Genomic DNA, 10,755 nt, shown 5'->3' with positions numbered 1-10,755 from the left:
TATATATATGTTATATATATATATATATATATATATATATATATATATATATTCTTATAAAGAACAGAAATGCATGCCAATGTGGGAAATGCACCATGTTCACGTTTTTTACATAACAGAAATGCATGCCAATGTTGAAATTAATTAGAGTTTGGCATTTGTGCAAGTGAACACAAAACTCAAGTTTCAAAAGTTAAATAGTCAACACCTAAACACTAAACTCCAAATTTCAAATTACACTCAACTTTTTTGAAACTCGAATCTAGTTTTTTAACTCGAATCATAAAATTTGAGTTAGTGAAGTGAACGGGCCCTAAGAAGAAAGACAGCTAAACTATTTACACGTTGGATAGTGAGAATCACGATCGGTATATAAATATAATGTTGTGTGATAATTTTTTATTATGATAAAAAAGTTAGATGTGACTGTTTTTTAAAGTTTTTTATTGTAGTAAAACTCGAATTCTAAACTCGAATCAGGAAAAAGAACCGGACCATAATTTTATTTTTATTAAAAAATTATTTTTAAAATTATTTTAAGATCGATTTTAAAATTATATTTAATCAATTTTTAAGAGATTATTTTGAGTATAATAAAAAAATAAAATCATGTTTATTAATTAATATATTATAATATTATTGATAAGTACTAAAAAATAAAAACAAAAAAATAAAAATAACTTTCAACTGTTTTCTAATTTATTCACAAAAATCATTCTCACTTATTATTTTATTTTTATTTATAAAATATTTATTAAATAAACGTCATTTTATTTTTATTTTTATTTTTAATTTCTCAAAATATATAAAAACCGTTTCTGAAAACGATTTCAATCACGCATAAAGCATTACCGAAACTTTTTGTTCTTGCTCTCGACCCCATTTGTACTTTATAGAAAAGGTTATAACGTGATGAGGACGTGTTATTATTGCAACCAGCACTGTGTGAGACTGGACGCCACTTGCAAAAGTATTTGAATATTTGTGAATTTTGATGTCTGACCTGGTAAACTTCGTCGTGCCCAACAGTGCACGAGACTCAACTGGGGACATCTTTTTTAGCGTTTTTCATGTCACGATGCATGGAACAAGGAAATTGTTGTGTAGAAAAATGTGAATGACGCGTAAAAAATAACAATATGATACGTAGTCTTACTTTCCCTCAAAAGACAACAACCCTTGACGGTGGGGATTCCTTTTCTTTCTGCTGCAAGGGAAGCCTAACCTTCGACGCCGACTCCTCATGACGATGACCGGTCGTACCGTCGACCTTACGACAAGAATCCTTCGGGAAGAAATTAATTGCCAAGAAAGACAACTAGACTGAGCAAATAGAGATGGCGAGAGGAATGCCCGAAGAGGAGAAAGCCTGACATCGCAAGTTGCGTGCATAAATGGGAGATGTCTGCAGTACAGGCATTAAATGCAAACCCTTAAACCGCCCTATGAGGGACAGAAAAAGGTTACAGGTACGCACAGAGCCGTAATGGGAGACTAATTGGCTGAGTGAAAAGTTCACAAAAATGATTAGTGGGCTACAGTTTGGGCCTAGAAAGGCAGACCATTTGAGTGCTTTTCTGCCTACAAAGAAAACCCACCCGACGAAGGAAGCTCGGTTATAAAAGGGGAGAAGCCTTATACAGGAAAGAGGTTGGTTTTTTCTGAGAGAAAAGAACGAGAGAGCAATTGTTAGTGTAAATTGTAACAATCTCAAAAGGAATAGAAAACTACAGTGGATGTAGCTCTTCATTTATAAGAGTGAACCACTATAAATTTTGTGTGTTTTTCTACTTCAAGTATTTTTTTCTCATATTGCTCACTACAAAAAAAATACTACAAACACTTCACTACCTATATTAAGTATACAATCAATATTAAGTCGGTAATCCAACGGGATACCTAGTGGTGACCCGGCCTATTTCTGTTGACGAGTTTTTACCGTCAACAATTGGCGACTCCACTGGGGATCGAACCCAGAATCTCTGGTTCACGCGTTTGACCCCCAACAACAACATAGGCAGCAAGTATGCCTCCAAGAAGAAAGATTGAGGCCATCAACCAAGGCAGCCAAATGGACGAAACCGCCGCACATCCGGTGAATGACGGGATGGAGGAGGGTCACGAGGGTCCACCTCCAGTCAGAAACAAAGTCCCGCCCCTAGATGTGCCGCGGTCAGACCTGTACAGATGCAGGCCTAACTAACCACTCTAACCGGCTTGGTACGTGGACTAATGGCCGTAGTCGAGCGCTTGGACGGGAGGAACTCTATGCCGTCTCTAGAAGACGCCCCGAGGCCGTCGGGAGCTGCCATGGCTGAAAACCACAACCCTGGTGAGGGAGTCGGGGACAGCGAAAACCATAGTGGCCATCCTAGGCCTCGACCTTCCCAATCCTCCGGCAGCCGTCTAAGGGCCGTTGGGCTCCGGGCTCCCGAGGACCAGATAGCGAGAGGCCCGGGGAACCCCGAGGTACTACCCCAGAATCCAGGAGGAAACCCACCGGGAGACTCAGGGTCAGTGTAGGCAGGCGAGCGGATAAGGGGCGGACCTAACATCCAAAGGGCAGAGGCGTCGAATGTACGCAGGGCACATGCTCTTACATGGGTATGCCGAGGAGATTATGTGCCGAGCCTTCCGGAACCATTTAACGGACTTTGCCAGAAGATGGTTTCGGATGCTCAAGCCAAACTCTATCTCAAGCTGGGATGAGTTGAAGGAAGCTTTTTCCCTCCAGTTTATAGGGGTTAAAAATTATGTCCCCCCAAAGTAGAATTTAACGACGATATACCAGAAGCCAAACGAATCGTTGAGGGAGTGGCTTGTAAGATATGGGGAAGCTGTCGCCGCCACGATGGACATAACCGACCGGGAGGCCTTGATGGGGGCATTGTCTAGCATGAAGAAAATAACCCCCTTCAAGAGAGAGCTGAACCGAAAACCCCCATCCAGCTATAAGGAATTCCTTGCACGAGCGCAAGGCTACATAAACGTCGAGGAAGCGGATGCGAATGACCCTGAGCACAGGTCCAATAAGAACAAGGGGACCGAACAAGGGTTGACGCCAGCAAAGCAGGATGGAAAGAAGCGACGAGGTGGAGGAAGCAGGGACAAGCAGCCCGCTTCGATGTCGAACACTCCAGAAACCAAGAAGCCAAGGCAAGAGGAGAACCGTAAGCCTCGACCGTTTCAAAGGTATGATTCCTACCGTGAATTAACAGTAGGAGCTCAGGAAGTGTTCAATCAGGTCGGCCGCAGGAATTTATTGCGCCGCCTATAGCCAATGAGGTCAGACCCTAGCCGAAGGAACCAGAAAAAGTACTGCAGGTTCCACGGCGACGTCGGCCACCACACCAACGATTGCGTTGATCTTAAAGATGAGATCGAGAGAGTGATCCGTGAGGGGAGGCTGCATGAGTTCAAAGCCGAGCAGAGACCTAGAAACGATGGCCACGACGGCCAGAATGACGGTCGACGCCGAGACGAGAACCAGCGCCCGGAGGACCGAGAACCCGTCGGCGTCATATGAACTGTCCTCGGCGGCCCCTATATAGGAGGAGACTCAAGGAGATCTCAGAAGGACTACGCCCACGAGGCTAGAGGGGTTTACCAGGAAAGGTTATGGAGTGTCTCCGCCGCAAAAATACCAAGATTCAGCAGTGCTGACGTAACGTTTAATGAGGACGACGCCAGCGGAGTTCACTTCCCCCACAATGACGCGTTGGTGGTAGAAGCCATGATCAGGAACCATACTGTGTGCCGGATCCTAGTAGACAACGGGAGCTCGATAGACCTCCTATACTCTGACTGCCTAGAAAAGATGGAGATTCTAAAGGAGCAGCTAGAAAAGACCTCCAGACCATTGTACGGCTTTACAGGGGACTCCGTCATCCTCCAGGGGACTATCCGGCTGTCCATAACCACAGGAGAGAAACCTCGACAGGCCACCACAATGGCTAATTTTATGGTAATAAAGGGGGGCTCCCAGTACAATGTCGTGATTAGAAGACCAACCCTCCAGGCGCTGAAGGCAATCACCTCCATTTACCACCAAAAAGTCAAGTTTCTTACCCCAAATGGCGTGGGCGAAATGAAGAACAACCAGTACGAGGCAAGGGTTGCATACTCTGATGCCCTGCGCGGATATGACAAGCCGGGAAGGCAGGAGGCCATGATGGTTTATCAAAGCACCGTTGAAGACATAGATGCCAGGATCCAGGAGGAGGTCACATGGTCTCAACCCATCGAGGAGTTGGTAGAGGTCCAAGTCAACGAGGGTGAACCAACCAAGATACTAAAAGTAGGCTCAGACCTAACTCCATCACTTAGGGTTGAGGTTGAGGGCTTCCTCAAGAAAAACTTGGATGTCTTCGCCTAGAATCATGCTGACATGGAGGGGATCGACTCAGAGGTCATGTGCCATTCTCTGAACATTGACTCCTCATATCCCCTCAAGCGCCAGAAGCGTCGACCGATGAACCCGAAGAGGTACGAGGCACTAAAAGAGGAGGTCGACAAATTGATCAACAATGGGTTCATCAGGGAGGCCCATTACTCGCGATGGGTTTCAAATCCCGTGTTGGTGGTCAAGCCTAACGGAAGTTGGAGAACATGCGTCGATTTCAGCGACCTTAACAAAGCCTGCCCAAAGAATGGTTTTCCACTCCCTCGGATAGACCAGATGGTCGACGCCATAGCAGGACATGAGATGTTGAGTTTTATGGATGCCTACTCCGGGTACAACCAGATCCCCATGCACCCAGCCGATGAGGAGCACATATCCTTCATAACTAACAAGGGCCTCTACTGCTATAAGGTAATGCCTTTTGGCTTAAAGAATGCTGGGGCTACCTACCAAAGGCTCGTAAATAAGATGTTCGCTCAACAACTCAGAAAATCAATGGAGGTCTACGTCGACGATATGCTAGTAAAAAGTGCCAGGGGCACCCAACACGTTGACCATTTGGGTGAAATGTTCGGTATATTGAGAAATACCACATGAAACTGAACCCTAAAAAATGTGCCTTTGGAGTTGGATCAGGGAAATTCCTCGATTTCATGGTCAGTAATCGGGGAATAGAAGCTAACCCTGAAAAGATTAAAGCGCTACAGGATATGCGGTCCCCAACTAAACTGAAAGAGGTGCAGAGGTTGACAGGGTGCGTCGCCGCTCTAAACAGATTTATATCAAAGGCGACGGATAAGTGTGTCCCCTTCTTCGATGCCTTGAAAGGAAGTAGGCGCTTTGAATGGACACCATAATGTGAAGAGGCCTTCTAGAAGTTGAATGAGGCAAGCCCCCAATCATATCAAAGCTTATCCCCGACGAAGAGCTTAGCCTATACCTCTCCGTGTCTCAACACGCCGTAAGCTCCGTGCTAATAAGAGAAGAAGAAAGGGTCCAGCTGCCAATCTACTATGTGAGTAAAAGACTCTTCGACGCCGAGTCAAGATATATCGAAATCGAACGCTTGGCCCTCGCCTTGATGGTAGCCTCGAGGAAGCTCCGACATTATTTTCAATCTCACACAATATGGGTTCTCATAAATCACCCGTTAAGACAGGCGCTGCAAAAGCCCGAAACTTCTCGTCAACTTCTCAAATGGTCAGTAGAGTTAAGCTAGTTCGATATTAAGTATGTACCAAGAGCAGCGATCAAGGGCCAAGCGCTGGCTGACTTTCTGGCTGAATTCTCCCATAGACCGGCTCCCACCACACCAGAAGAAGTCGAGAGGATAGAATGGAAGCTCTACGTGGATGGAGCGTCGAGTGATAACGGGTCAGGAGCCGGCGGCTTGTTGATTAGCCCAGAAGGTCACAAGATTACCTCGGCGGTTCGATTTAAATTTAAGTTGTCGAACAATGAGGCAGAATACGAGGCACTAATTGCAGGGCTGCAATTGTCCAGTCACCTAAAAATTGAAAGGCTCAGCATCTTCAGCGACTCCCAATTGATCGTCGGGCAAGTGAAAGAAGAATACCAAGCACGTGGCGAAAAAATGGGTGCGTACTTGAGGAAAGTAAAGGAAGAACTCGTCAAGTTCAAAAACTACGAGATACTTTAGATACCACGAGCTGAAAACACCAACGCCAACGCACTGGCAAAGCTAGCATCTTTAAAAGACTCTGACGCACTAGGGGTCGTTCCTATTGAAGAACTAGAGCGGCCGACCATTGAGGAAATAATTGAGACTCTAATCATCAACGCAGGTGAAAGTTGGATGACGCCACTCGTCCAGTACCTGATGGATGCAAAACTACCAAACAATAAATATGAGGCCAGACGGATCAGGTATAGAGCCACCAGATAATTATTGTACGACGGTTTGCTTTACCAACGAGGCTATTCGATACCTTTACAGCGGTGCCTGGACAATAATGAAGCCCAGAAGGTCCTCCAGGAAATCCACGAAGGAGTCTGCGGTAATCATACAGGGGGCAGTCTTTAGCTGTTAAGATTTTGAGGCAAGGGTACTACTAGCCCACGCTTAAGAAGGACACATACCAATACGCTCGACGTTGCGACAAGTGCCAAAGATATGCCACAACTCCTAGAGCACCCCTAAAAAACCTAACCTCCATTCTCAGTCCATGGCCCTTCGCCAAATGGGGAGTTGACTTAATCAGGCCGTTACACCTTGCACCCGGAGGCTTTAAGTTTGCCATCGTCGTAATAGACTACTATACAAAGTAGGCAGAGGCAAAGGCTCTAACTATAACCACGGAAGCAGCTTGCACCAATTTCATGTGGAGCAACGTTATGTGCAGGTTCGGGGTCCCCCACTCGATAGTGTCTGACAATGGGAAACAGTTTGATAATGCCTCAACACGAAGATTCTGCGACAGCTTGGGCATTCGAAAGGATTTCTCAGCGCCGATACACCCACAATCTAATGGGCAAGTCGAAGTAGTCAATAAAATATTAAAGTATACCCTGAAGAAAAAGCTCGACGATCTAAAGGGAAAATGGGCCGATGAACTCCCCAAGATCTTGTGGGCATACAGAACGATAAGCCGAAGTACCACGGGCGAAACGCCCTTCTCTATGGCGTATGGTGTCGAGACAGTGCTGCCCATAGAAATTGAGACGCCGACTCTAAGAACTGTAGTCTACAACGACGACGGTAATACAGAAGGCATGAATGGACAACTCGACCTATTAGAAGAAAAAAGGCTCAACTCCCAGTTACGCCTCGCCACCTACCAGCAGAGGGCAGCACGATATTACAATAAAAAAGTAAAACAATGAAGGTTAATCACAGGAGACCTAGTATTCAAAAGGGTAACACATAGTACAAAACTAAAAAATACTGGTCCTCTGGGCCCAACTTGGGAAAGACACTATCGAAGAAGTGTTGCGTCCTGGCACCTATATTTTGGAAAGCCTCTCTAGTAAGAAGATTCAGCATCCATGGAATGCAGCATAGCTAAAGCTGTACTACCAATAATGTATGTAGTTTTTTAAACGCATCTTAGTTACATTTTTGGCAATTTAAATAAATTGAGTTTATAGAAATATTGTCCAAATGTAAGAAGAATTCACCCCTCGAATAAACTTGTTTGCTTAAAAAGCCAAAGTATATTAAACAGACAAGGGGGGTAGTAAGGGATCTACGGATCACCGAAGAAAAACTTAGAAAATTTTACGAAATTTTCTAAGGCGACGACCCCAAGGGGCAAAAGCTAACGCCGACTCTTCCAAGGAGGAGAGGCGAGGAAAAACTTAAAAAATTTTACAAAATTTTCTAAGGCGACGACCCCAAGGGGCAAAAGCTAACGCCGACTCTTCCAAGGAGGAGAGGCGAGGAAAAACTTAGAAAATTTTATGAAATTTTCTAAGGTGAGAGGCGAGGAAAAACTTAGAAAATTTTATGAAATTTTCTAAGGCGACAGCCCCAAGGGGCAATGGAAGCAATGAAGGTAATTATGTAAAAATCCCAAATGTTATATATAAAAAAAATAAATATGTCCCACATTACACAAAAATATATAAAAAAAGGAAAGCTTTAGGCCTCACCGCCGGCCACCGAGTTCTCGCCATCACCAGGCAGGGAAGGATTGTCATCGTCAGCAAGAGGAGGAGGAGCAACATAAAGGAAGCTCAAATCCCACTCAGGATGCTCTTGTTTTATCAGATCGACGATTTGCTGACCAGCGGAGTGAAAATCCTTGGTGCGAATGTCGATGAACTCCGGAGAAGCCTTGAACTCCTCAATGATCTCCACATGCTTGGCGTCGAACATTGCTGCGGCCTCTGCTTCGGTTTCCTTCTTCCCCTTAGCTTTTCCTTCAGCAAAGCACATCTTCACTGCCTCGATAGCCTCGACTGACTTCTTCTCAGAAATTTCTGCCCGCTTTGTAAGATCCGCAACCGCAGCATTAAGTTGGTCAACTCTTTCTAAAGGTATGACATTTTGGCCAATTCACCTTCCAAACTCCTCAGTTGGGCCACGGCCATATCCCTCTCCTCGACGACAGCCGAGCACTTATTCTTGGCATCGTTAAGAAGAGAGTTAAGCTTGACTTCCATGTTGTCCATCTCCTTATCACGTGCTTCAACCTTGACTAAATCAATAAGGTTGAGAATGGCAAGGACTAGGCCCTAAAAAATTAAAGGTAAGAAAATAAGGATATAAGGGACGAAATCAACAAAAAAAAGAGAGGCAGCTCGATCGAGGCTTACATGGATCTGGAAGGAGATCTGCTTGCGCTGACGGTTAACCAGAGAAGATTGGGCGGCGGCAATCCAGTACAGCTCGAGAAAAGACTCATATAGAGCTTGGAAGAGGACGGAGAAATGAGGGGGAAGTTTCAGTATAGCTCCAATCTCGGCATAAGAAATATCCGAGACTTGGAAGTTAGAGTCCATGATTTTTGCCCCTGGGATAAGCACGCGTTCCCTCGGCGCCGGAGGAGCATTAGCAACATCAGGAATTAGGACCGTCGGCATCTAAGTTTCGGTCACTGGTGCCTTCTCTCTGCGCCTCTTTTTCAGCACAGGAACCTCCTCCTCCGACGCCGAAGGGGCCCTCATGGCTTTCTTTTTTCTCGGTGCCTGGGAAGAAGAGCTGGCTTTCTCCTTTCCCTTGGACGGAGGCTGTTGGCTTGGCGGGGGCTGCTGGCTTGGTTACGGCGGCTGATTACCGGGAAGCTGAATCCTCAAAGACGTAATTTCTGTGCAAACAACGAGACAAAAATATAGTCAACGTTTGGATAGACCATGTCCGAATAAGAAAGGCGGCGAGCCAGGGGTTTACCTTTGTCGCTTAGGTGAAAAAACTCACGAACGGCGTTAATGTTAGTGGGGTCGGGAAGATCAAGAATCAACCCACTATGTCGAAGGTTGGCCTCGGTTAAGAGGGTGTCAATGTGTTGATCGCTCGACGAATACGAAAAGGCCTCCTCAACCCTCGCCAACCTATTTCTAGTAAGCTTCGGCCAATCGTGGCTAACTGCAGGTAAAAAAACTGTCTGCGTTAAAAAAAAAAGAGAAAGGAATGAGAGAAATAGGGGGAGAAGAGAAGTTAAAACTCTCACCTATATTCCCAAACGATGCTTGCACCTTCCTTCGGCGGGGCAAGCGGTCGTCAGGATGGAAGTTAAATGGCCATCGTATCATAAAAAACATGGGTTTTCACCCATGCGATGACGAGGGTATACCCAGTATTAGCTTGCCAAATCTGGGCTGAGATCTCCCGTGCCCACTCAAAAAGTACCACCCTTCACACTTTGCGACGTGGCATAACCTATACATAAACCTAAACTCATCCAGCGACAGATCTGTATCAAACCGCTGGCTCCACAAAATCCAGGCACCGACAAAGCAATACCAAAAGTTCGGCACCAACTGAGTAGGGGAGATGCCATAAAAATGGTAATAGTCCTTTACAAAGGGATGGACCGGTAGGGTCATCCCCGCTGTGACAGCCTTGGTATAAACAGGGAGGTATCCGGTCGGAGGCATGCTAGTCCTAAAATGCATATTCGGAAGGAGGTATTCGAACAATTTCCCATCAATGCAGCCTTATTTGACAGCCTGGATGATATCTTTGTTCCGGACCCCCGATGCCACAACATCGACCGTAAAGAACGGCCTGTCCGGGTCTCTGCTTGTAGCAGCCAGGGGGGCGTCCACGAGTGAAGCGGCAACCTTACATACGCTGCCGCCTGTGAAAGGCCTCCTACTAACGTCTTCGTCAATCATTCGACATACGCTGTCATAATTATCGCTACAATCATCGCTTGGGCCGGCCACATGTTCCTCAACTTCCCGCAATAGTGAGTCACAGTCCAATGAGGAAGACGACCATGAAATCTCCGCCACAAAAGGGGAGGCTGGTCGTACAACAGATGGTTCCTCTCGACGGGTGTTTTTTGGGGCCATTATTCTGATAATAAAAAAGACAAGGAGCTACGTCAAAATCCTAAATCAAGAGGAAGGAAAAAACGGTGACCATTCTAAGCGACGACCATTCTAGACAACGACTGCTGAAATACCTCAACATAACGTCGACCATTCATATAAAAATGGTAAACGACGAACGCTCGTGACAACCAAGGTTCATCAGAACCCAGAAGCCAGAGACTCGCATTCAACTAGAAATCAGAAAAACTATCCTATGTGGGTCAAATAAAGCATAGTAAGTTACTGTCCTCTACATTTTGCATATCAACACATACATATGATTCACTGGGAAAGCCAGTAAAATCATCCAGCAACGTAAATAAGCAACGATTAAAGCTTACCGATGAGTCAGA

This window comes from Morus notabilis, unplaced genomic scaffold (assembly GCF_000414095.1).
Source record: "Morus notabilis unplaced genomic scaffold, ASM41409v2 Scaffold1107, whole genome shotgun sequence".
NCBI classification, from domain to species: Eukaryota; Viridiplantae; Streptophyta; class Magnoliopsida; order Rosales; family Moraceae; genus Morus; species Morus notabilis.
This window is presented reverse-complemented; position numbering follows the sequence as displayed.